The sequence below is a fragment of the Piliocolobus tephrosceles genome, chromosome 8 (genome assembly GCF_002776525.5).
Source record: "Piliocolobus tephrosceles isolate RC106 chromosome 8, ASM277652v3, whole genome shotgun sequence".
NCBI lineage: Eukaryota > Metazoa > Chordata > Mammalia > Primates > Cercopithecidae > Piliocolobus > Piliocolobus tephrosceles.
The window spans coordinates 131,771,497-131,798,075 of record NC_045441.1 but is presented as its reverse complement, the minus strand read 5'-3'; the positions used below and the strand labels follow the sequence as shown (position 1 = coordinate 131,798,075).

Below are 26,579 nucleotides of genomic sequence, written 5' to 3'. Positions count from 1 at the left end.
CATAGAATTCTGGGCTTCCAGATGGTTCTCCTTCCTACCAAGGCTTAAGGATGGGAAGTGCTGCAAAGAAGGAGGGGGCACAGGTTACGTAGGAGCTTACTCAGTGCATCTGGAGGATGGAAAACCAATGGCACACTCCTCCCCTTCTTCAATGTGAAGACATTTGTCTGTCTCATGTGCATCCTGTCATAGGTTCTCTTCAGGCAACCTCACGGTTGCCCTGGCAAACTGTACTCAGGGTGATGCAAATTGACCCACCTGCTCAGAGTTGACAGCCCGAACCAGAATGACATGGCCCCTGATCAGATGTCAGAGTATGAACTTTTCAGTGTCCTGGAGCCCCCAAGAGAGGAGGAAAGTCTTATCTAAGGCTCATTCCTGTGAAAATGAAGATGCTTCTCTCCAGTCAGTGTGCGGGCATGTCAAATCCAAGACTTTGGACCATGGTAAATCTGGGTTATGATCTGATCTGAGAATCAGCAGTAGGTAGAGATTTGAGCACGTGGTAAATGGGTCACATACTGGGTTCAATAACGAAGATGTGGAGGGGTGGGTCTAGAATTTTCTGTCTTAGATGCAGTGAGATTACGCTGGACTCAGTACAAAGTGAATCTTCCCGGACAATATCCTGATTTGGGCCCTACCAAGGCTACTAAGACACAGTTGTGTAATTGACTGAGGCACAACTTGGCCAGAGCAGTGTGGAGATAGAGATGCTGTCTCTCCTCAAGTCTAGTGATGTAAGGAAAGAAGGAGCTTCCTTATGAGGGTGCTTTCCCTTCTCAGCAACTCAGAGCTCAGGTTGGTGATGGGCAGGAGTGAGCAGAGTTCAAGTTTGAATTCTTTGAAAGGTAAAAGAAGCAGGGATATTCTAGAGACAGTAAACCAAAAGAGCAAAGCTCAGAAACTTGGTGGTGAAATTGGACATGCCAGGGGGATAGAGGGAGGAAGTAAATAGAAACCAGAGGGAATCAGAAAACATGCCAAAGTGGGGCTGGTGGAGTTGAGAGGACACACAGAGATCCTTCGAGTTCAACTCCTGGCATGGCCGCCGAGCCAGCTTCCCCACAGCCAGGAGACCCACTGCTCAGAGACACCCTCTCTACCCCGTACCCCCTCTAATCACTGATGGGCTCAAACCTAACACTGCTGTATTTAGATGGTGCATGGTGTCTGAGAGTTTTACAAGAGTTTTCACATAAGCAACAGTGGTACATTGCTTTTCATTTATGCTGAGTTTCACAGTTTAACTTCCCACAAACATGCTAATTATGATATGTGCAGAGCGAACTTATTTCCATTTATAGAGGAAGACAATGCGATTCAGAAGGATTCTGTCTTGTCCAAGAATACAGATCTTGGCAGAGCTGATCATAAGGATAATGGAAGCCATGGAGAGCATTGTGAAGTGTGGGAATTGCTGCAGGTGGCATCTAAAAGGAGATTTATTGAGGATCAAGACAGAGGTCCCCAGAGGACCAACTGTACATCTGATTCCTTCCTGGTTCTTTCCTTCCTGGCAGAAATAGATGATTAAATTCCTCTTTCTCCTGGCACCTTGTCTCAGAGCCTTACCTTGCCACAGTTCCAGACCCATCCAGGCCATGACTACCGTTTAGATGACACACCTCCCTGCTCACGAATAACTGGCCAAGGCTGAGGTAGCCAGGTTTTGGAGCATTGATAATATGGGCTTTTCCTGTGTTGTCCCTAAGCATGTTGTTTCATTTTGTCCCCGTGTCATGGCATTTTTGCAGAACTCCTGCCATAGAGAATAAGGAGAGACTCTTCCTCTAGCAACCATAGACACCAGTGTGCCCTAAACAGGGATGTAACCTTGGCAGAAGATGGAAAATTTTTTTGGAAAAGGGGAATTTTGGATCAGTGCTTGTGACTCTCACTTTCTGTCTGAAAGGCAACACCCAAGAACCTAAGGATTTTTGTATCTAGAGCTTGAAGGCTAGCCTTCTCCAGTATTTTGTGCTCTTCCTTAAATGATCACAGTATAGTCTGAGGTCAGTTTTCTTCAAAAAGGAATGACCTTACAGGCAGAGAAGACAGCTATAGGTGGAGACTATTACCTCATACTGTAGACTCAGATGTGTAGGATAGGCTCAGATCTAGCTGCCCAAGCTCAATTTGGAGGACATGCCATTCTTGGTACTGTTCATTCTGAACTATAGATTTCTTTGTCTACTTCTCTGAGATATCTTTCTGGTTTGTGTTTAGTGCTTAGCACACCAAACCACTGTCCTTCAATTATGATAACAGTGAATCATTTCTGTGTGCTTACTATATACCACGTAGCTTACTATATAACATGTAACTCATATAAGTTAAGAATATTTTTTTCATTTTATCATGACAACCACTTTGGGATTTTACATTTTATGGATGATCAAATTATCATTTTACAGATGATCAAATGAGTTTTCTGGAGGTAAAGTGAGGCTTCCACCTCCCAGTGCAGCAGCTACAAGCCAGAGCCGGCCCTGCCTGCACGTAAGACCTTGACAAAGCAACCAGAGCCAGAAAGAACCATGAGAGAAGCTTTCAATCACTTCCAGCCACTTTGTTGCCCTTTTTTTCTCTTCTCATCTCCTGCATTTTTCTCCATCTCCAGGTACAGTTTGGGATGTGGATACCTGTCCCAATACAAAAGCACTTGGGGATCCTTTCGTGATACCCCAATTCATCCCGATTTCCCCCCTTTCAAGTCAGATCTCACCTACCTGTTTGGGTCAGAGACATGTGTATGTTAAAATCCCCGAGGAAGGCGGCAGGGACTGTGCCCTGAGATGATTATTGGTGAAGTGGATTTATGCTTCATTTCAGTTTAAGAGAATGTTGCTGTGTCTCTGCCTAGGACAGGCAGCCCACTGTGGCCCTGGGTGATGAGGGAAGCCCACAGAGACCCAGGGTTTGTGACCTGTGGCTGCCAGTGTCTGCAGAGCCAGAATTGAGCTAATCCCTTGAAAGGACAAGTGCTGATGGGCACTTGTGTGGTCGGTTGCTATGGGGCTTCTTGATCTCTCAAATTCCAGGTGACAAGATCAATGCATGCTGGACGGAGCCCTTCCCAGCAGGCTCTGGTGGCTGCAAACTGGTTCAGGTGTAGAAGATCATACCACTTTACCTTTGGTTTTTCTTCGAAAACTGAACAATGAAAGACCGATGAAAACAAGAATTCTACCAGTGAGCAGGCAAGAATTCTCTTCTGGAAAAGGGATGTTTGTGGCTCTTCCCCACGTTGGCCTTGAAAGCACTTGGCTGCAGAATGGCTATTACTAAAATGTCAAAAAATTAGAAGATGATGGTGAGGCTGCAGAAGAAAAGAAAGGCTTATACACTGTTGGCCTGAGTGTAAATTAGTTCCTGGAAAAATTAATGCAGAAAGCATTTTGGAGATTTCTGAAATAATTTAAAACAAACCTATAATTCCACCCAGCAATTCCTTTAGTGGGCATTTACCCAAAGGAAAATAATTGTTCTGCCAAAAAGACACATGCTCTTGAACATCTTTCACAGCACTATTCACAGTAGCAAAGCCATGGAATGAACCTAGGGGGCCATCAGCGGTAGACTAGATAAAGGAAATGTGGTACATATACACCATGGAATACTATGCGTCCATGAGAAGAATGAAATCATGTCCTTTACAGCAACATGGATCTGCTTGGAGACCATAATCCTAAGGAAATTAACATAGGAACGGAAAACCAAATATCATGTTCTCATGTATAAGTGGGAGCTGAGCATTAGGTACACATGGATATAAATATAGGAACCGTAGACACTGCAACTACTAGAAGGAAGAGAGAGGGAGGATGGAAAGGGCTGAAGAACTAACTATTGGGTATTATGCTTGGTGTCTGCATGATGAGATCATTTGTGCCCCAAAGCTCAGCATCACACAATATACCCGTGTAACGATCCTGCACATGTAGCCCCTGAATCTAAAATAAAAGTTGAAATTATGTTTTCAAAAATGGGCCCTGGGCCAGAAGCAGAGGCTCATGCCTGTAATCCCAGCACTTCCTATCACTTGAGGTCAGGAGTTCAAAACCAGCCTGTCCAGCATGATGAAACCCTGTCTCTACTAAAAACACAAACAACAACAACAACAACAAAAAAGAAATTAGCTGGGCATGGTGGCAGGTGCCTGTAACCCCAGCTACTTGGGAGGCTGAATCACTTCATCCTGGGAGGCAGAGGTTATAGTGAGCAGAGATGATGCCACGGCACTCCAGCCTGGCTGTAGTTCAGCCGGAAGGAGATGTTTTGTGTGAAGGCTGATGTAGAGCTCTTCGGAGCCTCTGTGAGAAGGAGGCCCTAAGCCGTGGCGGTGGACACAGTTGCAGCTTTCTGCTTCTTTGCCCTTTAGTCTGACCCCACGGGTGAACAATACCAGCCTCAATCCCAAGCACACCCTCTGGAGACCTTCACATCTCACAGTTCCATGTGAGCAAATGGACTGGGAAAGCTGTGTGGCCTGAGAAAAGGCAACCCCATGGCCTGACTCTACACAGTAGTTTGTCTTGAATTTTCGATAAGGATTTTTTTTGCTTGTTTTGTGTTTTTGGTGGTGGTAGTGTTGGTTTAGTTTACACTGACCACTTGGAAGAAACCCCATGGTTATCTGTGATTTTCATGCCCTGTTTCTGCTGGCAACCGTTCTGAGTGGAGTGACTCACTTTTCTGTTTCGAGACTCTAAGTGGCCCAGGTAGGAGGTAGAAGTAGCCGTCTGGAAGGCCACTGGGATCCTTATGTCTGTCTCTTGGCTTCAGGTAACCAGCTGGGCTTTGATAGGAATGATCTGAATGGAGACAAAAACAGTGGAAACTAACACTCTCCACTCAGTCCTGTTTCTATGAAGCGTTTGGTTCTTACCTTGACTCTTGAGTGATGATAATATTCAGAGGAGGCATTGACGTTATGGTAAGAAAGGGAAAAAAATGTATCTATCTTATCTGTCTATCTATCTCGTGTATATGTCTCTCTCTTTCCAAAAGCAGACAAACCCAAGGCTGTAAGGTGAACTATGGTCTGTCTGCCTTTGGACTCCATAAAAACAAAATCGTTGTTGAACAAAGTGATGTTTGTATGCAGTGACTTTCTGGGTAACCCGTGTGTATCTGTCCATTGTGTGCAAGCCCTGATCCCTGCTTTCCTCCGAAGATAGTGAGTGGTAGTTGTCTCCTCACACGAATCACACATCTGGAGCCAAGATGGCCCTCTGAAGGTAATTGATCTTACATATTTACTGTTTACCAAACAAGTGTCTGATGCATACTTGGGTGTATTCCACAGCAAGTGGACTGTGGTCCCCTGTGTTTGCCAGGAATGCTGTGCTCCATTTAGGGGTTTTACTCTACTCACCACTGCAATTTGCACGCTGCTCCCTGGACACTTGGAGGCCTGTGCTATGTTCCCTGTAGCAGGAAATGTGCTCTGAACTTGTCTGTCTCCCTTGGCTGCTCCTGGTCCTTGGTTCCAGCTCCCAGGGATGTCTACAACCACTTGGGACAGAAGGTGAAGGTGGAATTTCAAAGAGAAGCTTGCTTGGATCTTTGGTGACAAGCTTGGATGAGCTATGGACCCAACATGGGCCCTTTTAGAATTGCCACGAGGAGGCTTTGGCAGGTGCCAGAGTTACCACTGGGCCTGCCTCCCTCTGCTGTGTCCAGTGAGTGAAAGCCAGTCAACATGTGGCCAGAGTGGCTGGATGTTGTCACAGCCCTCAGATCTTTCCTTCTATCTTTTTAAAAGTGTCCCAAATAACTCATTTGAAGTGTCTTAAAGGCGAGCAAATTTTATGAAAATGAATCCTTCCTCAGCAAATTGATTAAATTGGGGAATCCTGACCCTCTCTAGTTTCTTTCCCTGGTCAGAGTGGGGAGCTGGTGGTAGCTGTGGGATTCACTGTGGCGTCCTACCCCAAAGGCAAAGAAGACGAAAATAGAGTGTGCAGAGCTGGGCTTGATTCCCAAGTTGCAGTCTGGCTCCTGCTATGGTAGGCGGGACATCTCTCTAGCTGCTCACAGAGAGGGAACTAGGGAATTCAGGGATAATTAGGGGGCCAGGGAGATTTACTTGAGTCTGATTTTCCAGGTCAATGAGAAGGGAGGGCTTGGTCGAGGGTTTGGTGCCAAAACATTCCTGGGAGAGGCATGTCATCACCAGTAGCATTTGTAATTATTGTTGTATTTTAGCAATAAGATTTAACTCGTCAAATTTTTTGGGCTGTCTGGAAGATGCTGACACATTTTCTGTGCTGTGATTGTTCTGAAAGCAGAGTAGCTCCAACCACTGTGAGAAGCCCAAATAAAAATCAACCTCCCCACCAAAAGACCACCTTTCCAAACACATGTTTCTCTAGAAAAGAGTACCCCCTTTTCTCCCAAGCTTCTTGTTATTTTTGGATTCCATCTCTTTGTATGTGCTAATCTAGTGTACCATGGAACACACTTTGGGAGCTGGGGGCTCTGCTTACCTTTAAGGGGTACAGTCGTGTCTGACCAGAGATTGGAGGATGCTTTCCAGTGTGAAGGAGTGTGAGGGAGGAGGCAGAGACACAAATAGTGAGAACAGGGTCACTTTACTGGTGTAGAGACTGCAGAGTCACTGGCGGTTTAGCTGTTGGCAGCTATGGTGTCCTTAATCCAGTCCACATAGTTGTAGACCTTGGTGTAGACTCCAGGCTTGTTCTTCTGGGCACAGCCATAACCCCAGGACACAACTCCTTGGAGCTCTCGGTTGGAGACCACAGGTCCACCAGAGTCACCCTGCGGAGAAGGGACAAGTTGTATGGAGAAATGAAGGAGGATATAGCTGTATTTACTCTGAACCTTAAAAGACCCCTTTCCAGCCAGCTCTGTGGCTCCACATCCTTCTCACGGTGGCCCATTCTCTGTTCTTCCTAAGCAGACAGCATGCAGCCCAAGGGAGCCTTCCCCACTTCTCCATGGGGGCACTGCAGGGAGCCTCCTCTGCCCTGCCACCTTGGGAGATGAAATCTTTTTTCAAGATGAGGCCTGGGTATCAGTGGGAGCTTCAGCATGGGAAGGGTTGTTCAAATCACCTGGCAGGAATCCTTGCCTCCTTCAAGGAAGCCCACACAGAACATGTTGCTGGTAATCCTTCCAGGGTAGGAGACTTCACACTCAGCCTGGGTCAGCACAGGAGCATCCAGGCACTGTAGCTCGTCTGGGTAGTCGGCTGTGAGGATCAGGAAGAGGTCAATAAAGTAGAAATGTGGGTCAGGCTTTAGAAGGAGACAATAATCTAGGATGGAACATTGAAGAGGAACACTGCCCCTGGAGAGGACTCCAAAACATAAGTCCTGGCAAGGGACTCTGGCTTTTTGTTCCCAGAATGATCATTGTTGAACCCCTCCCAAGATGTGATCATGGCAAGTTCTCCATTTATCTTTTGAATTAGGAGCCAAGTCTGTAGACTTTGCATCTCTCTCATGTTCCGTGCAGAGCCTGTGTATAATGGGCACTGGAAATGTGTCTTAAGCCTGGGGGCGAGATGATTCAAGTTAAGGGATATGCTTCATTCTGGAAATTGGGAGGATGGAGGGAAGTAAAAGAACAAAGGGTCCCACTCACTGCCAGAGCTCAGAGTGTTGCCCCAGCCAGAGATGATGCACTCAGTGTCAGGAGCTGGAGGGGCGGTGGGCAGAGAGATGGTGGACACACGGGCATTGATGACGGCAGGTGTGGAAAGCTTGATCAGCATGATGTCATTGTTATATTTCTTAACCTCGTTGTATTTGGGGTGCAGGATGATCTTGGCTGCATTGATGAACTGCTCAGTCCCCTCCAGGACTTCGATGTTGTGCTCTCCCAGTCTCACCTGGATGCGTCCACTGGGAAGGGCAGGCATGGTGAAGATCTTCTCCCACAGCCGGGGCACTCATCCCACCTTCCCCAGGGTCCTTAAGCTCCCTGCTCATGGACAGCGCTGGAGGCATGGGGTGGAGTATGTGGCCATATCGCATGGGCAGGAGAGGGACATGGGTCAGTGCAGGTGGGAGACCCAGGACCTTTCTGCTTCAGAGGTTGTTTATTAGTGGGGTGCGGAAGAGTCAAAGGGATGCACCAGAAGGCTGCTCCTCATCCCGCCTTCCCAGCCTCTTTCCTACAGTTTCCACAGTCACCAGCACTGTGGGCACAAAGAGCTCCTTGTAGTTTTCCCAGCATTCTTCACACCAGGCCTTTGCTAACTGTACATAGTGCCTGCTCCTCCCTCCCTTCTTGTCATGGTGAGCACCACCCTTCTGTGTAATCTAATCCAAGGGTAGCCATAGCATTAGCATCTCCTGGGAACTTGTTAGAAATGTAAATTCTTGGTCCTGACCCCCACCTACTGATCAGAACCTTGGGGATGGGACCCAGTGATTTGTGCCATAGCAAGCCTGCAGGTGGTTCTGATGCATACTCAGGTTTGAGAGTTTTTGGTGTAGGTGGCAGTCCTCAGCTCTGTCTATACACTCTATAGTTACCAGAGGTAGAGTGTGAAATACTGATATTCACACCCTCTTCCTGAAAATTTTGAGTTAATTGCCCTGGGATAGGACACAGGCATCAGTATTTTTAAAAACTCTTTCCTAGGTGTCTTTAATGTGTAGCTAACTAGCAAAAGTACTTGCCTGCTTTTCTCACAAGCTCAGTCCATTCCAAGATCATTCCTGCCTGCTTTTATGACCACAACCCTTGCTGTTTCATGGATTTGCCTGGGTGTGAGAGGTTCCTGTCTTGTGTTCACACTCTGCTCTGTGGAGTCAGCTGCTGCCAATAAGTTTTCTTCTCCACCCCCTCTCCCATCCATCTTACCCAACCTCAGTACTTCCGTGGGCTGAAGCCAAGCTCTCCCAGGCAGCCTGGCTGGGAGCTTTGCAGTCAGGGGCCCCACACTTACGTCTTATAGCAGTGAGCTGCTGACACCACCCACTGTTTGTTGATGAGGGAGCCACCACAGAAGTGGTAGCCATAATTCAGGGACACCTGGTAGGGGACAGAATTCTCCTCACAGGTGTAGCCCCCAACGATCTTGTCATCATCATCAAAGAGGGGGAAGCCACTGGAGTGGAGACGGGAAAGGAGAAGGCAAGTCAGTTGCATGTTAGGGGTGGTGCTCCCAGCCTGCAGTTGCTCTCTGCTAATTAGAAATCCTTAAGAACTGGATGTGGCTCCCAAATCTGTGTCTGCAGGGCACAAAGCTAGGTACCCTGCAGGTGTTCAGATCTCTCCTGGGGTCACCAGGCTGAGGATGCAAGGAATGTCCTCACAATGCTTCCAGTGAGATAGGAGTTGGGATGTGGTTGTCTCACCCACTGAATGCTTCTCCCTTTTATTCACCACCTGTGTACTCCACCTGGCTGTTTAAGCCCTGGATGGTCAGGATACTTTGGCCAAGCTAGGAAAACCCCTTGGCTGGGTAGACCTGGCCATGACCAGCTTCCCCCTCAGCTCAGATCTGTGTAGTGAAGGCAGAGTTGAGGGCAGCCCCTGGCTGACTTCGGCAGAACAAAGGTAGACGTTATTATTGTCCAAAAGAACAGCAATTCTTAACCTTGGCTGCATGCCTAGAAATGTTAAGAATCACCTGGGAAGCTTAAAAGCCCAGAACACAGGCTGCATCCCGGACAAATGAAGTGAGAATTTCTAGAGTTGAGTCTCTGGCATGAGTAATTTTTCCACCTCCCCAGGTGCTTTCGAGGTTAAGAGCAGCTATAGTGGAGGTATTCCGGTGCTGTGGGAGCCAAGCCTGAAGCCCGCTGCTTTATTTTGTGGGTCAGCCTCACCTTGTCTCCCTTCCCAGCATCTCCATCCACAGCTCGGATATGGATGAATTGCAGTGGTGGGAGTGAAATCAGGGAGAAGGTGAAAAGGTGAGGCTTAAAGAGAGCCCAGGGAGGATGGGAAGTAGAGATGCCAGATGAAGGAAATAGAATACCAGAGCACAGTCAAAAGAGGAGAAGTGGCAAGAATGGAAGGACTTGTGTCTGCTGGGAAAGGGGTGGTTGGGGTCTGAGGCAGGGCATGAAACTCACCAGCAACTCCCACAAAGGCAAGGATCAGGAGTGGATTCATGGTGGTAGAGTGTGCCTGACTGGTGGTGGAGAACCAGTCTTTATACCTCCCGAGGACTGGGAGAGGAAGTGTCTGTGAGGTGAGGGTCACTGCTCCTCGCAGGACCAATAAACCTGCAGCTTTCCCCTTCCCAGGGTCTTGCATCAGCCCGACTGTGTTTGGCCACTCTGTGGGTTTGTGATTCACAGGTGATAAGGGAACTTGCCTTCTGAGAGCTGAGAGGGAGACCGGCTGTTTCCTGGAGGGATGCTGGGATGGGGAAGACAGGGAAAATCAAGCCCTGGATCACACAGCTGGGATTTCTCAGGCCGAGGAGGTGAGGGTTAGAAGGAGGGAGAATGGCCTGGCTGTTTAGGAATCTTTTAAACTATTGGGGATGTATTTAATGTACTTAAGGAAGGACAAGCGTTGGCAACAAGCTTGGCTTTTCAGTGTCCTGAAGCCCCCATGAGAGGAGCAAAGTCGTATCTAAGGCTCGTTCCTGTGAATACGAAGATGCTTCTCTCCAGTCAGCGTGTGGCACGGTGAAATCTTAGGCTTTGGGGAATAAGATTTCCAAAACTAAGGGGTAAGGAGAAGGAAGACTCAGCATCCTATAGGATTCTGGGCTTCCAGATGGCTCTCTTTCCTACCAAGGCTTAAGGATGGGAAGTGTTTCAAAGAAGGAGGGGGCACAGATTAGTTAGGAGCTTACTCAGTGCCTCTGGAGCATGGAAATCAATGGTGCACTCCTCCCCTTCTTCAATGTGAAGACATTTGTCTGTCTCATGTGCATCTTGTCATAGGTATTTTTTATGCAGACTCATGGTGCCCTGGCAATTGGCATTCAGGGTGATGCAAACTGACCCACCTGCTCGGGGCTGACAGCCTGAACCAGAATGACATGCCCCCGATCAGATGTCAGAGTTTGGACTATGGTAAATCTGGGTTATGATCTGATCTGAGAATCAGCAGAAGGTGGAGATTTTAGCACATGGTAAATGGGTCACATATTGGGTTCAATAACGAAGATGTGGAGGGGTGGGTCTAGAATTTTCTATTTCGATGCAGTGAGATTATGCTGTGCTCAGTACAAAGTGAATCTTCCCAGAGAATACCCTGATTTGGGCCCTACCAATGCTACTAAGACACAGTTGTATAATTGACTGAGGCATAACCTGGCCAGAGCAGTGTGGAGATGGAAATGCTGTCTGCGCTCAGGTCTAATGATGTAAGAAAAGAAGAAGCTTCATTATGAGGGTGCTTTCCCTTCTCAGCAACTCAGAGCTCAGGTTGGTGATGGGCAGGAATGAGCAGAGTTCAAGTTTGAATTCTTTGAAAGGTAAAAGAAGCAGCAGTGTTCTGAAGACGATGAACAAAATGAGAAAAGCTCAGAAACTTGGTGGTGAAATTGGACATGGCCAGGCACTAGAGGGAGGAAGCAAATGGAAACCAGAGGGAATTGGAAAAAATGCCAAAGTGGGGCCCGTGGAGTTGAGAGGACCCACAGAGTACCTTCGGGTTCAACTCCTGACATGGCCACTGATCCAGCTTCCCGACAGCCAGGAGACCCACTGCTCTGAGACACGCTCTCCACCCCGTACCCTGTCTAATCACTGTTGGGCTCAAACCTAACGCTGCTGTACTTAGATGGTGTATGGTGTCTGACAGCTGTACACGAGTTTTTAAGTAAGCAAGAGTGGTGCATAGCTTTTTGTTTATGCTGAGTTTCACAGTTGTAACTTCCCACAAACATGCTAATTGTGATTTGTGCAGAGCAAAATTATTTCCATTTGTAGAGGAAGACAATGAGATTCAGAAGGATTCTGTCTTTCCCAAAAATACAGATCTTGGCAGAGCTGATCATAAGGTCAACAGAAGCCATGGAGAGCGTTGTGAAGTATGGGAATTGCTGCAGGTGGCATCTAAAAGGAGATTCATTGAGGATTAAGGCAGAGGTCCCCAGAGGACAAATGGTACATTTGATTCCTTCCTGGTCTTTTCTTCCTGGCAGAAATAGATGATTCAATTCATCTTTCTCCTGGCACTTTGTCTTAGAGCCTTACCTTGCCACAGTTCCAGACCCATCTAGGCCATGACCGCCATGTAGATGACACACCTCTCTGCTCACGCATAACTGGCCAAGCCTGAGGTAGCCAGGTTTTGGAGCATTGATAATATGAGTTTTTCCTGTGTTGTCCCTAAACATGTTGTTTCATTTTGTCCCCTTGTCATGGGGTCTTCATAGAACTCCTGCCTTGGAGGATAAGGAGAGACTCTTGATCTAGCAACTGTAGACACCAGTGTGCACTAAACAGGGAGGTGAACCTTGGTAGATAATGGAAAATTTGTTTGGAAAAGGGGATTTTTGGATCAGTGCTTGTGGCTCTGACTCTCTGTCTGAAAGGGAACACCCCAGAGTATGAGGATTTTCTGTATCTAGAGCTTGAAGACTAGCCTTCTCCAGTATTTTGTGCTCTTCCTTAAATGATCACAGTATAGTCTGAGGTCAGCTTTGTTCAAAAATGAATGACCTTATAGGCAGCAAAGATAGCTATAGGTGGAGACTGTTACTTCATACCGTAGACTCACATGTGTAGAATAGGTTCAGATCCAGCTGCCCAAGTTCAATTTGGAGGACATGCCATTCTCGGTACTGTTCATTCTGAGCTACAGTTTTCTTTGTCTACTTCTCTAAGACATCTGTCTGCCTTGTGTTTCGTGCTTAGCACACCAAACCACTGTCCTTCAATTATGATAACACTGAATCATTTTTGTGAGCTTACTATATAGCACATAATTTACTATACAGCATGTAACTCATACAAGTTAAGAATGTGTTTTTGATTTTATCATCACAACCACCTATGGGATTCCCCATTTCACAGATGCTCAAATGAGCTTTCTGGAGGTGAAGTGTCTCTCCCATCTCCCAGAGCAGCAGCTCCCAGCCAGAGCTGACCCTGCCTTCACCTACGATCTTGGCAAAGCAACCAGAGCTGGAAAGAACCAAAAGGGAAGCTTTCAATTACTTTTAGCCACTTTGTCCCCCTTTTTTTCTCTCCTCCTCTCCTGCATTTTTCTACATCTCCAGGTACAGTTTGGGATGTGGATGCCTGTTCCTACACAAAAACACTTGGGATTCATTCCTGATACCGAAGTTCATCCTGATTTTCCCCCCTTTAAAGTCAGATCTCACCTCAATGGGTCAGAGAGATGTGTGTTTTAAAATCCCCAAGGAAGGAGGCAGGGACTGTGCCCTCAGATGATTATTGGTGAAGTGGATTTAAGTTTAATTTCAATTTAGGAGAATGTTGCTGTGTCTCTGCCTAGGACAGGCAGCCCATTGTGGCCCTAGGTGATAAGGGAAGCCCACAGAGACCCAGGGTTTGTGACCTGTGGCTGCCAGTGTCTGCAGAGCCAGAACTGAGCTAATTCCATGAAAGGATGAGCGCTGATGGGCAGGTGTATGGTCAGTTGCTATGGGGCTTGATCTCTCAAATTCCAGGCGATAAGATCAATGCATGCTTGACCGGCCCCTTCCCAGCAGGCTCTGGGGGCTACAAACTGGTTCAGGTGTGGAAGATGATACCACTTTACCTTTGGTTTTTCTTTGAAAAACAAGAAAGATAGATGAAAACAAGCATTCTGCCAGTGGGCAGGCAATAATTCTCTTCAGGAAAATGGATGTTCATGGCTCTTCCCTGCATTGGCCTTGAAAGAGCTTGGCTGGAGAGTGGCTATTATTAAAATGTCAAAAAAAAAAAAAAAAAAAAAAAAAAAAGAAGATGCTGTTGAGGCTGCAGAAGAAAGGGAACGCTTATACACTGCTGGCCCGAGTGTAAATTAGCTCATGGAAAAAGTAATGCATAAAGCACTTTGGAGATTCCTGAAATAACTTAAAAGAGAACTACCTTTCCACCCAGCAATTCCTTTACTGGGCATTTACCCAAAGGAAAATAATGGTTCTGCCAAAAACAAGTAAGTTACCACATAACTTACTATATGGCATGTAACTCATATAAGAATGGCTTTTTCATTTTATCATCACAGCCACCTATGGGATTGCCCATTTTACGGAGATCCAATGGGCTTTCTGAAGGTGAAGTGACTTGCTCAAGGTCACACAGCCAGTAGTTTGTAAAGATGGGATGTAAGTATGTTGATCTGACTCTAGGGCCTCCATGCTCTGCCATAGGGCATTCTGCTTTGCCTCCTCCAAACTGATTCTTGGTGCAGCCTCACTGTGGGGGCAGGCAGCAGATATTGTTATCTCCTTTTTACAGATGAACAATCTAAAGCTCAGAGGTGAAGTGACTTCTCCAGGGTCACTTGTCTAAGGAAAGCAAAGATCATACTAGAACCTTCCCTATTCGGACGAAGTTTGTTCCCCTTCAAGTTGCTATAGAGTTGAGTCTTTCAGACCTCCTAGTAGTCTGAAAAGTGTCAGATTCCAAATTCTTTTTTTTTTTTTTCTAACATTTTCTTCTCCAAATCCCACCACATCTTTCTCCTAAGCTCTTACTCAAGTCCTCCTTGGGTTCCAGTATCCTTTATCATTCTCCAACCAGATTGTCAGATTTTAGGCTGTCTTCCCCCTAAACTCCCAGCTCCTCTCCTCATCCATTATTATTTTTTTTTTTTCTAAGCTACTGATCTACCCCATGGCACAATTTCTCTTTATCCAATAAGGAATTGTTTTCATTACTATCTCAACCCAGTAATCACTGAATCTGGAGAGTGAAGGGAGTCCTCTGTGTTATCCAAAAAAATCTGACTTGTAAGATGGAGTCGATGGCCATGGAAAACATGCAGGTTTTATGCCCAGAGGGAAGTTTATGGTTCTGTTTATTCTTCAGGCTTCCATGTATGGGTAAATGGGGAAGCCTCTAGTACTTGAGACTAAACCTAAATTATTTTAAGGATAGGTTGATTGCTGTAATATAATGGTGAGTCTTTCTGTTCACATTTCAGCCACTCCTTGACCACTCTCTTGTTTGGCCTATTAGAGCTGCTTAAGTGAGTCCAGGATGTCTTAGACAGGAAGCAGAAGAAAGCCAGGACAGAGTGTGGGAGAAACACCCATGTAGGTTCTCACTATTATAACATCTAGGATCTGTTTCATGATACTCAGAGTTTAATATATGATGTATGTATGTATTTTTCTAAATTATACTAGCTCTAGATTGAGGCTCACAAGATAGGTTTGGTGATAAATTCAGTCAACTGGGTTCCTTTTACTCATTTAGCTTATAAAATTCTAGACTGTGTCATTCATTTGGAAGGCAGCCAATGGGTCAGCCATTTCCTCAAGATCATCTTGGCCAGGAGGGCCTTCAAAAGGCTCCCAAGGCTCAGAACTGAGTGCTTCATCCACACAGGCACCAACACAATTCCAATTGAGAACCTTCCACCCTAGGGCCACTGTGTTTGAGCAGGTTCTGCACTTTGCCCCTCTGTAGAACCCGTATCTTCTGTTCCATTTCCCAGTCTTGGGTAAGGCAGCAGAAGGGGGTTGGCACATGACATGTGTACCTTTCTATTAAAATACAAATCTTGTTATCTGTAGTCCTCCTGCAGTTCTGTAAAACACTGGAACTTATTCCTCCTATCTAGCTGTAATTTTGTGTCCTTTAATCTTTTCGTATCCTCCTCCCAACTAAAACATAAATTTAAAACAAGAATAAAAAATATAAAGTTTGAAGTGCTTATTCCTTTCCTGTTAGAATAATCTAGTTAATTTTCTTATGGGCTTAGATTATCTAAACTCAAATGCCTTTGTAGAGTTTTCCTCCAGGGAAATCCACTACAGCTGTATAAATTTTCCTCTTATGTTTGAAATCATATTTATTTACTCACAAATATTTATTGAATTCCTGAAGTGATATTCCAAGAGTTCTTCTATACTGTTTGGAAGCAGCAATGAAGAAGACAGAAAAGGTTCTTGTTTTCATTGCATTCATGTGTACATGTGCATGCATTTATACACATGTGAGAAGGTATAGAAATGGGATGCACATACATTGCTTTCAGTACATGATGAGTACATATTACTAAAATAGGATAAAGTGATAATATAATATGGGATGACTGCTGAAGTGCTGTTATATAGAGTGGTCAGGAAGGGTCTCTTTGGGGAGGTGGCATTTAAGTTAACACCTGAATAAAAAGGAACCAGCCATCTGCAGGTAGAGTTAGGAGGGCTTTCATGATTTCCTTCTGAGTCCGTAACAGAAATAATTGAACACACACAACCGATTGCTATTTAAAATTAAATAACCATGTCATCTAGCCTGTGGATATATACCTTGTCATGGGTTTTGATTGTATGAAGGATGGTCATCAGTATATCGAACTATTCTTATTAAAGTTAATGTAAAATATTTTTGACACGAAATGATATTCATGAAATATTGTTGGGTTAAGGGAATAAATTCTAAAACTACATATTTTATGATCTAATTTTATTAAACTGAGTGATTTTGATTTTTTTATTTTGATAATATGCATATTATATAATACCACAAATTTTTTTATTTAGTTAAAATAGCTAAAAGAGAAACAATTGTAATAATAAAATTTTCTGAGAGAGGGTCCTACTTATTCTTGAGGAAGGAATTGCTAGTGGTAAAATATGTTTTTATAGTGAGAAATACATTTAGATAGCAACTACACTAATTGCATATTTTGTCTCTGTGTGCTTTTTATACAGATAATTGCATCACTTTCTTATTAAAAACTTACATTTAAAAACTCGCTATTATTCTTATTTTCTATGGAGAAATTAAGGCATGGAGAAATTGTGTAACTTGTTAAGGTTACACCTAGTGTTAAAGCAGAAGAACCAAGTTTCAAACTTAGGTCTGTCACTTGACAAAGTTCAAGTTCCTAACCACAGCGCTTTACTGCTTTTAAAGAGGCAATTTTGTAATATAGAAAGGTGCTTCATAATCCAAGATTTCACTGTAGATAAATTTGTCAACTTCCTATGGTAATGGGAGTATGGGGCAGGAAGGTAAGCTAGCACTGAACCCATGAGATAAAATGGGTATATATGTGCATTCCTGTGACCTGGAGAATTAGTACACGTGGAAACTGGAAAAGGCCCATGGGACCTTACATGGACCAGAAACTAGATAGGACTCACTCCTTTATAAAGTGAGGTACACAAAGAGATACACAGTTAGTGAAAGGATGAGCTAGAAAACTAATCCTAGGAGCAGTTAACAAAGAATATTATTTATCTTGGTCTTGGCTTTGGGTGAAGGATTTTTAAAACTTTCCTCTGAGTATTCATGGTCACTGAACAGTCAGCCCATTGGGGTTTGAGATAGACATTCTATGACCAAGAAGATATATACTGAGAATTATAAAATAAAATGATATTAGGTCTGTAGGACTCCAATTTCTTGACAGAGGCAAGCATGAATATTTCCTAGAAAACCCATGTTTACTCCAGTATTTAAAGAATTCTGAAAGATGAATTCACATCAAATTACATAGTGCACAAGGAAATAGGCCACCCTGAGTGAGAGTCAGCAGACTACTGAAAACAAGATGCAAAAAGGCATCAAATGCTGGCATTGTCAGATAAGAATTCCCAGTAGATGCTTAATATACTTATAAAAAGAAAATAATTTAAAAATACACAAGGAACAAGATGCATTCAAAAATGACAACTCATATTTGTAAATGACCCAAGTGAAGTTTCTAGAAATAAAAAATGTAATTTAGATGAACAAAGTCAGTTGAAACGTTAAATTAGAGGTTTACTGGAGCTGAGGTGTGAATTAGTAAACTAAACAGTAGTTTTAAAGAAATTACCCAGATTGTAGCATAGAGAAGCAAAAAGAAGAAAAATATGACTGAATAGATAAGAAGACTAGATGATAGTATGAAAGAAAATTGAATATAAGATATAGCTATACTTCTGGCCATCTCTTTTTCAATAAAATGTGGACAACAATCAGGTATACCGATTTAAGTTTTGGCCCCAAGAGGATTTCCCTTCACCACTACCTTTCAGAACCATACTTGGTTAGACTGTAATGATCCTTCAAGAATAATGTGAAGACCCATCTGAAAAATGATCTCATGTTTCTCAACTGGAAATATGAAATTTCTATGAAACTTGGGTGTGGTTTGAAGGTGAGAGGAGAAAAGCATGAGTGGGTACCATGACACTCTGAGATGTGCTCTTGAAATTGAATTGTACCTTCTTTCAGCTGTGTTTAAGTATGTTCTTGATTATGTATTTTCCATTTAATAACAGAGAGAATATTCTGGGCACAGCCAACGTTACAGGAGGTCGTTGGCCGGTAAGAGTATAGCTTTACACCAAAACTCTGCACCTGTCTTCAGGGCAATTCTCCAGGTGCCTTGGACCAACTCAGTACCTCCCCATTTCTTGTTTGTAGTTCTCAAGAATAACTGTACAATGTGCTGGTAATGTAACATCCTGAGATAAGGAGGAACTGGCTAGAACAGCCAGGGCTCTGTTCCAGTCCCTTCTAGAGGTAGGATGTCCTTCAATGTTTTGCCAAGCATGTCAAGTCGCTTAGGATATAACACCCAGAGTAGCTGCTCTCTGAGGTCCTTCAGTGGCAGAGCAAGTAGGGAAGGCACAGACAAGATTTCATCCACCATCGACAGCTTTCCTGAGCCTAGTGGAACTGGCTTTCCCTGAATCTTAGGCCTCTGTTTTTCCTTACTGCCTGTATGTAATAAACGCTCTTCATGTAATTTGTGTGTGTGAGCATTCTTTCTCTCTGGGATCTGGAAAGCAACAAAAGTGTAGCCCAAGATGCAATGGTCTGAAGTGCAAATCAGGGCACAGCGAACCTATTCCACACTGCTTTGTGATTCTCTTATTGGGGAATGTCAGGATCTCCTTAGAGCATCCGTATCTATCATAGGCTCTTCAAGAACAACTGGGTCTGCTTAGTCTATGGCCCAAGCAACAGGAAGTTTTCATCATGGGCTTGTTCTGCCACAGAACCCTCTCTTGCAATGGCCCCAGCTTTACAGATGACATAGTAAATGGAATAGAGTAGCACAATCAAATGCAGCATATCCAGAGTTTAATTCAAAGTCCGAAGACTTAGCATTGCACCTCTTTCTCTGTGGTAGATGATCTAAGGTGCAGCAGCTTACTTCTCACGTTAGAGGAGATATTTTGACATGCCCCAAACCTCTGGACTACTCCAAAACTCATCATTATAGAAGGTTCCTGAACTTTGCAGATTTTATGTTGGCCTGGGATACATGTGTCATATTGTCATATTGAGGCATCTAGAGGGCTTTATAATTCCTACTGACTGAGAACAACCAGATGTCATTAATGTAATGTACCAGCTTTGTTTCAAGATGACTAAAGTTCTGCCAAAATATATTATGATAGAAAACCAGCTAAAAAGAATCTTGAGATAAAACAGTTAAAGGCTATTACTGACCCTGCCACTTGAAGGAAACTGTATCTGATTGTTTTTATTGGGTATTTCTGAGCACCCTTCTAGAGGAAATTTTACCCTCAGCTTTCCAGGAGCCACCCTTCCTGTCTGTGGATAGAACACTCCAGCTAGTCCTACAGATGCTCTCCTCATCCCCAGTCTATCCATTCATACCCATGCCCACCCACAAGCACAGAAACAGCTGTGTCTGCCCAAGAGCTGTGGTTTCCTCCTCCTGTCCCACCATGGCAGGGCCCTCAGGCTCATGTAAGGGAAGCTGGGTAGGAGAGAGTTGAGGTTCTTGCTGAGATCTTTGATCTGTGCCCAGCACTGTGTCTTCAACACTGCAGAGGTATATGCTGCTGTCTTCAGGGCTCGTGTTGCTCACAGTCAGAGTTGAGAATGTTAGGTTTGGGCGGCTGATGGGAAACTTGTCAATGACAAATCCACCCTCATATGTGGCCTCAGAGCCCTGATTTGCAGTTGCAATCAGTGTCATGCTCTGTCCAGGTTGCTGACGGTACCAGAACATCATGGTGACTTGGCTATCGACTTGACACTGGATCGTCACGGAGGTTCCACGTTGACAGACATCCCTGCTTGGCTTTTGAGAGACGACAGCACTGAACACAGAACCTAATTCCAGAGAGATATTCATGAGGACTGACAAGCTTGGAGTCAGATGTCTCGCCAGGCAGGAACGTTTCTGCTTTGTCACTCCAATGCCACCTCAGCTCCCAAAGGACCCCAGGGCACTGCCTCCTTTTTATTGTGCCAACAATTACTCTGCTATGGTCCTTTAATCTAACATATCCCCTTCATCTTCTGTCTGGTGGCTTCAGACTCTCTGAAGAGAAAGTCTTTCCACCTCTCCACCCAGCATTAACATTAACCCCAGACTCCTCACAAGCCAAGGCTCATACCTTGTCCCAGGAGAAGGAGCAGGAAACCCAGCATCTTCAAGTGATGGCCTCTCCCCTGAGAAAAGGCACTAAGAAGTGAAACTCAAGTTCATCTTTGCTTCCTACAGCGTAGCTCCTTCCTGCTCTGTTTCCCTCCTCTAACAGGTAGTTGATTTTCTGCAAGATATGCAAAAATCAGTCCTCCCCCTGGTGGAACTGTGTGGCTCTTCACTCAGGATGAGTCTTCATGCCCAAGCCTCGCAGCATGCACCGGCAACTCACCACCGTTCTGCCACCACTTTACCATCTGTCATTACTGAACACCAGTCTGTGCTGCTGTCTGGGTGTAGAGCAAACAGTGGGGTGCAGAATTGACTTCAAGGAACTAAAGGTAATGTGTTAGAATATAAGGGAACTTCATAACAGTATTACAGCTGTCTGCTGGGTCTTCATGGTTATCTCAAACTGAACTCATTCCTGCCCCAGCACATACACACACCAATAAACGGGCTCTTATTCCTCAGTTCCCCTCTCCCAACAAATGGCACCCCTGCTCTTCTTGCACGTTAGGCTCAAGAATTCCATAAGCCTCTTTTTTTCTTCACCTACCTTATTTGCCAATTCACAAATTAAATGCGTTGTCTCTTATATCTCTTCCCTTGTTTCAGTTATCACAGTCATAATTATTTTTTTGTCTTTGCTTAATTCCTGGATACTTGTAATATAGTTTCTTCTATTCTAATTCAACTTGGTCTAGGCCACGAAACAGATCATGCATGTGTAAAACTTGACCACAATGCTATGATCTTTTTCCGTTATCAAGCTGATTTCTCATATCATGTAATTGCTTAAAGTAGTTCATTTTTGCATAAAAGTAGATCTAAGTTTTTGAGCACTTACTCTGCTTTTCATACATTTATTTAAGTCTATTTTTTGGTTTGGCTATTTATTATTGTCACACTATTTTTACAGATTAGGAAATTTTAGAGGTATGACCTAGAGACCTTAAATAACCTATCGAAGTTCATATAATCCAAAAGTAAGTAACAGAGTCAGGACTCAAATCAATGCCTATGTGATCACAAATCTCAAGTGTTACTAACAACACTATCAAGTATTGTCTGACTCTTGCAGTTGCCTGTGCCTTAGTAAAGTACAGTCTGGTGGGTAACTGAAAATGATAGGCCTAACACTCTACAGAATACTAGGAAACTCTAGAAAGACAGCCTTGCAAAAACTAACCTATCTTAATTGATTCTGAGATTCTCTCTATTATAAGATGTTCTACTAAATACCTAATTGTTACTTTTGGGTGGTGTTTAGTACTACCACATTAAAGGTGAAGATTGATTATAGGACTTACCCATATTTCAAAGAAAATAGAATTGTGAAAAGCAATTTACCTTATAATAGAGAAAATGTGACACTTTAACAATATTTCAGTAACTCGTTCATATGAGGAGTGTGTGTGAAGCCTTTACATCTATTGGACATGACTCAGACATTGGCTTGAGGTAAATTCTGCTAAGTAGAAGTAGTAAAAGGTATAGAATACTTCAGTTTTTATTGACATGTAGATATATTTTTAAATCTTTTAGTCAATTGTATCAAACTCTCTGCCAAAATAACCCAGCATCTTTTTCATTTCATTTGTCCTAAAAGCTTCTGAAAATTAACAAATGATCCCTATTCTTTACTAAATTCCAAATCTTTGCCTCTTCATCAGTATTCTCTTTGTTTGAAAAAAAAAAAAACCAGCAAACATATTCCCCTCTCTTTTCATGCTTTTCAAACTGCAGTGGTCTCTACAGTTTTCTCTCAGGGAATGTTATGGATACTAAACTCTTGTTTAATTTTAATGTGTTTATTTATTGAATTAATACATGCACATAGTTAATGATTCAATTATAACAGAGAACAAAAAGTAAGTCCCCTCTCCAGAGACAGTCTTTTAAGTGTTTTGGTACATATTCTTAGAAATAATAGTTCTTGCTTGCTCAAGTTTATGTAAATCTGACTCTTTCTTCTTTTACACAGGAAACACACAGTCCAAACCTTCCTATACTTCACTTCTTTAATTAGCAATGTGGTTCTTATCAGCGTATTTCAAAGTTGATTTTATTAAAAAATACACAGAATCGTGCCATTATTTTCCATTTTATTATGAGAATTTTCAAACATCTATAGAAGCTGAAAGTATTATACCGTGAACATGCGTGTACCCACTGCCTAGGTTCTGGATAAAACCATTATTGCTTTACCACATAACTATCCATCTATCCATCCTTCTATTCATCCATCAATCCATCTAATTTTGTAATTCATTGAAAAGTCAGTTGAAGGGATACTTCACTTCTAAGCAGTTCAGCACATGTATAACTAACTGGAGTTCAGGTGTTTTTCAGGTAAAATTTGCGTACAGCACCATGCACAAATCTTGAACACCGTTAAACAAGTTTTGACAAATGCATACACTGTGTAACCTACCAAATTATACAATATTATCATTATCTCCAAGATTTTCTCATGCCTTGAGTTTTCCCCACTGCTAACCCCTTAGAGGCAACCAGTGTTCTGATTTCTTTATTATAAATTAGTATTTTCTAGAATTTTATATAAATGGAATAACATCATACACTCCTCTATGCAATGTTTCTTTCATTCAGAATAATGTTTTTCAGATTTGTCCAAGTCGTGTGCATTAGTACTTCATTCCTTTTTGTGGCAGTGGAATATGTCACCATATGGATATACTATCGTTTGTTTAGCCACTTTCCTGGAGATGGACATTCAAGATGTCTCCAGGTTTTGGCAATGATTAATTCACTTTCTGTAAACATTCTGGTTTAAGTCTTTTTTTGTAGATATATGTTTTTATTTCTCTTAAGTAAATACTTGGGAGCATAATTGCTGGCTCATAGGGATAGATGATTATAGGGGTTTAGTTTTATAACAAACTATTAGAACTTTTTCCAAATTGGTTGTATTATTATCCACTTTCACCAACAATATATGTGAGTTCTAGGACTCCACATTTTTGCCAGCATTTGATGTTGCCAGGTGGTTTAATTTGAGTGGGTATGTGGATGGTTAGTGGTATCTCATTGTGGTTTTAGTGTGTATTTCCTATTTGTGTGCCCTTTTGCCACTACCACATTCCTTTGATTGTTGTGGGTTTATAGTAAGTCTTGAAGTCAGATAGTGAAAGTACTCCAAGTGTGTTCTTTCTAAATAATATTTTGATTATTCTAGAGTGTCAGGAGCTCAGCAGAGCTGAAGAAGAGTGCTGAGGACTTAGGTACTCATTTTAACATATTTTTAAAATTTCAACTTTTATTTTAGATACAGGGGGTACATATGCAGGTTTGTTACATGGGTATATTGCACCCAGGTAGTGAGCCAATTAAAGCAACAAGCCCAAAAGGAAAGAGTTAAGTCTTTAATTACCTCCTTCAATAGTGTAAGCAAGAGTCTAAAGCCAGAGAAAGTACTGACTCCCCCTGTTCCATCTTTCTCTGTGGAAATGACCTTGTCAAGGGTTAGTTGGATTAGTACAGACATGGGTTTGTCTCACTGTTGGGGGGCCCTGCAAGGAGAAAGTGGAAACTCACTGGGGACTCAGAGTGGAGAAAAGTGTCTTTAAGTTTTCTCTTCCTCTCCTATTAGGAGGCCTTGACAGAGGCACCTGAAGAAGACCTCTACATAGACCTCAGATAAAGAGACGTAAGAATGAAGGATTCTGAGCTGGTAATATAAATATGAACAAGGGCGTGACCAGCCGGGGGGTCCTTGACTGCAACTCCCTTCAAAGGCTGCAATGCATTGGCTGTGCACCAAGTCTGGGGTGGACAGAACAGCCTCTCCACACCCTGTAAACCTGCCAGGTAAAGCCTTTGTGATTGATTACCTACGGCCTGAAACATCGTACATAGACTTCTAACCAGGAGTGGGACTTCTCATAAATTCTTTGTGTTCACATACCTTCTAGAATCAGCTTTTCAGTTTCTTAGAAAACAAAAACAGTTCAGATAACAATTGAGATTTTAATGACTGTAGATAAAATTTAGAGAGTACTAGTTTTAACATATTTAGTCTTTTTAAAATTCCCACTTTTATTTTAGATACAGGGGGTACATATGAAGGTTTGTTACACGGGGTATACTGCACCCAGGCAGTGAACATAGTACCCAATAGGTAGTTTTTCAACCCATGTCAACCTCCCTCTCTCTTCCCCTCAAGTAGTGCCCAGTGTCAATCATTCCCATGTTTATGTTCATGTGTGCTCAATGTTTAGTTCCCACTTGTAAGTGAGAACATGTAGTATTTGGTTTTCTGTTCCTGTATTAATTTACTTAGGACTATGGCCTTTAGCTCTATTTATGTTGCTGCGAACAACCGGATTTCATTCTTTTTTTTAGGGCTGGGTAGTATTCCATAGCATATATGTTTTCTTCATCCAATCTGTCATTGATAAGCACCTCGGTTGATTCCATATCTTTGCTATTGTGAATTGCACGGTTTGGAACATATGAGTGCATTTTGGTATAATGTTCTAGTTTCCTTTGGATATATAATCAATAATGGGATTACTAGGTGGAAAGGTAGCCCTGTTTTAAATTATTTGAAAAATCTCCAAACTGCTTTCCTCAGTGCCTGAACTAATTTACATTTCCAGCAACAGTGTATAAGCATTCCTTTTGGGTGGAGTATTCTATATTTGTCTATTAGTTTCAACTGGTTAAGTGTTGAGTTTAAATCCAGCATTTCTTGGTTAGTTTTCTGTCTAACAATGATCTGTCTAACACTCTCAATGATCTGTCTAACACTGTCAGTGGGGTTTTGAAGTTTCTCACTGTTATTGTTTGGTTGTCTAAATCTTTTCATAGGCCAAGAAGAACTTGTTTTATGGATATGGGTGTTCCAGTGTTGGATGCATATATATTTAGGATTGTTAGGTCTTCTTGTTGGATTGTACTCTTTATCATTATAGTAATGCCCTTCATTGTTTAACATCTGTTTTATCTAATATAAGAATAACAACTCTTGTCCTTTTTTTGTTTTTCATTTGCATGATAGATATTTTGCCCTCTCTTTGTTTTGAGTCTGTGGGTGTTGTTACATGTGAGATGGGTCTCTTGAAGACATTGATGGCTGGATCTTGTGTTTTTATCCAGTTTGCCACTCAATGTCTTTTAAGCAGGTGTTTAGCCCATTTATATTTAAGATTAGTATTGATATGTGTGATTTTGATCTCATACCCATGTTGTTCGCTGGTTGTTATGTAGACTTGATAGTGTAGTTGCTTTATAGGGCCTGTGGGCTATGTGCTCAAGTGTTTTATGGCAGCAGGTTCTTTAGATTCCATATTTAGCACTCCCTTAAGGACCTTTTGTAAGGATGGTCTACTTAAAACAAATTTCCTCAGCATTTGCTTGTCTAAGAAGGATTTCATTTCTCCTTCATTTTTGAAGCTTAGTTTGACAGGATATAACATTTTTAGTTGAATTTTTTTCAGGATACTAAAAATAGTCTCCTAATCTCTTCTGGTTTATAAGTTTTCTGCTGAGAAGTCTGTGGCTAGCCTGATGTGGTTTCCTCTGTAAGTGACTTGACCCTTCACTCTAACTGCCTTTATAATTTTTTTCTTTTACCTTGACCTTGGTGAAACTGATGACTATGTGTCTTGGGGATAGTTGTCATATATAGTAACTAGCCAGGGTTCTCTGTATTTCTTGGAATTTAATTTCAACCTCTCTAGCAAGATTAGGCAATTTTTGGTGTTTTTCAAATATATTTTTGAAATTGCTTACTCTTTCTCCTTCTATTTTGGGAATGCCAATGAGTCATAGATTTGGTATCTTTACATAATCCTATATTTCTTAGAGGTTTTGTTCATTTATTTGTGTATTTATTTATTTATTTATTTATTGACAGCGTCTCGCTCTGTCACCCAGGCTGGAGCGCAGTGGTGCTATCTCGGCTCACTGCAAGCTCCGCCTCCCAGGTTCACGCCATTCTCCTGCCTCAACCTCCCGAGTAGCTGGGACTATAGGCGCCTGACAACATGTGTGTCTATTTTTTTTTTTTTTTTTTTTTTGTATTTTTTAGTAGAGACAGGGTTTCACTGTGTTAGCCAGAATGGTCTTGA

General features: G+C 42.8%; 1 pseudogene and 2 gene segments (V, D, J or C); all 3 read right to left on the bottom strand.

Moving 5' to 3' along the window:
- Positions 1 to 26,579, bottom strand: part of LOC111532386 — a 512,723-nt gene that overhangs the window by 85,530 nt on the left and 400,614 nt on the right.
- The window catches only part of LOC111521481, a 514,718-nt gene that overhangs the window by 94,497 nt on the left and 393,642 nt on the right, over positions 1 to 26,579 (bottom strand).
- LOC111521488 lies at positions 6,634 to 10,101 on the bottom strand (annotated as a pseudogene).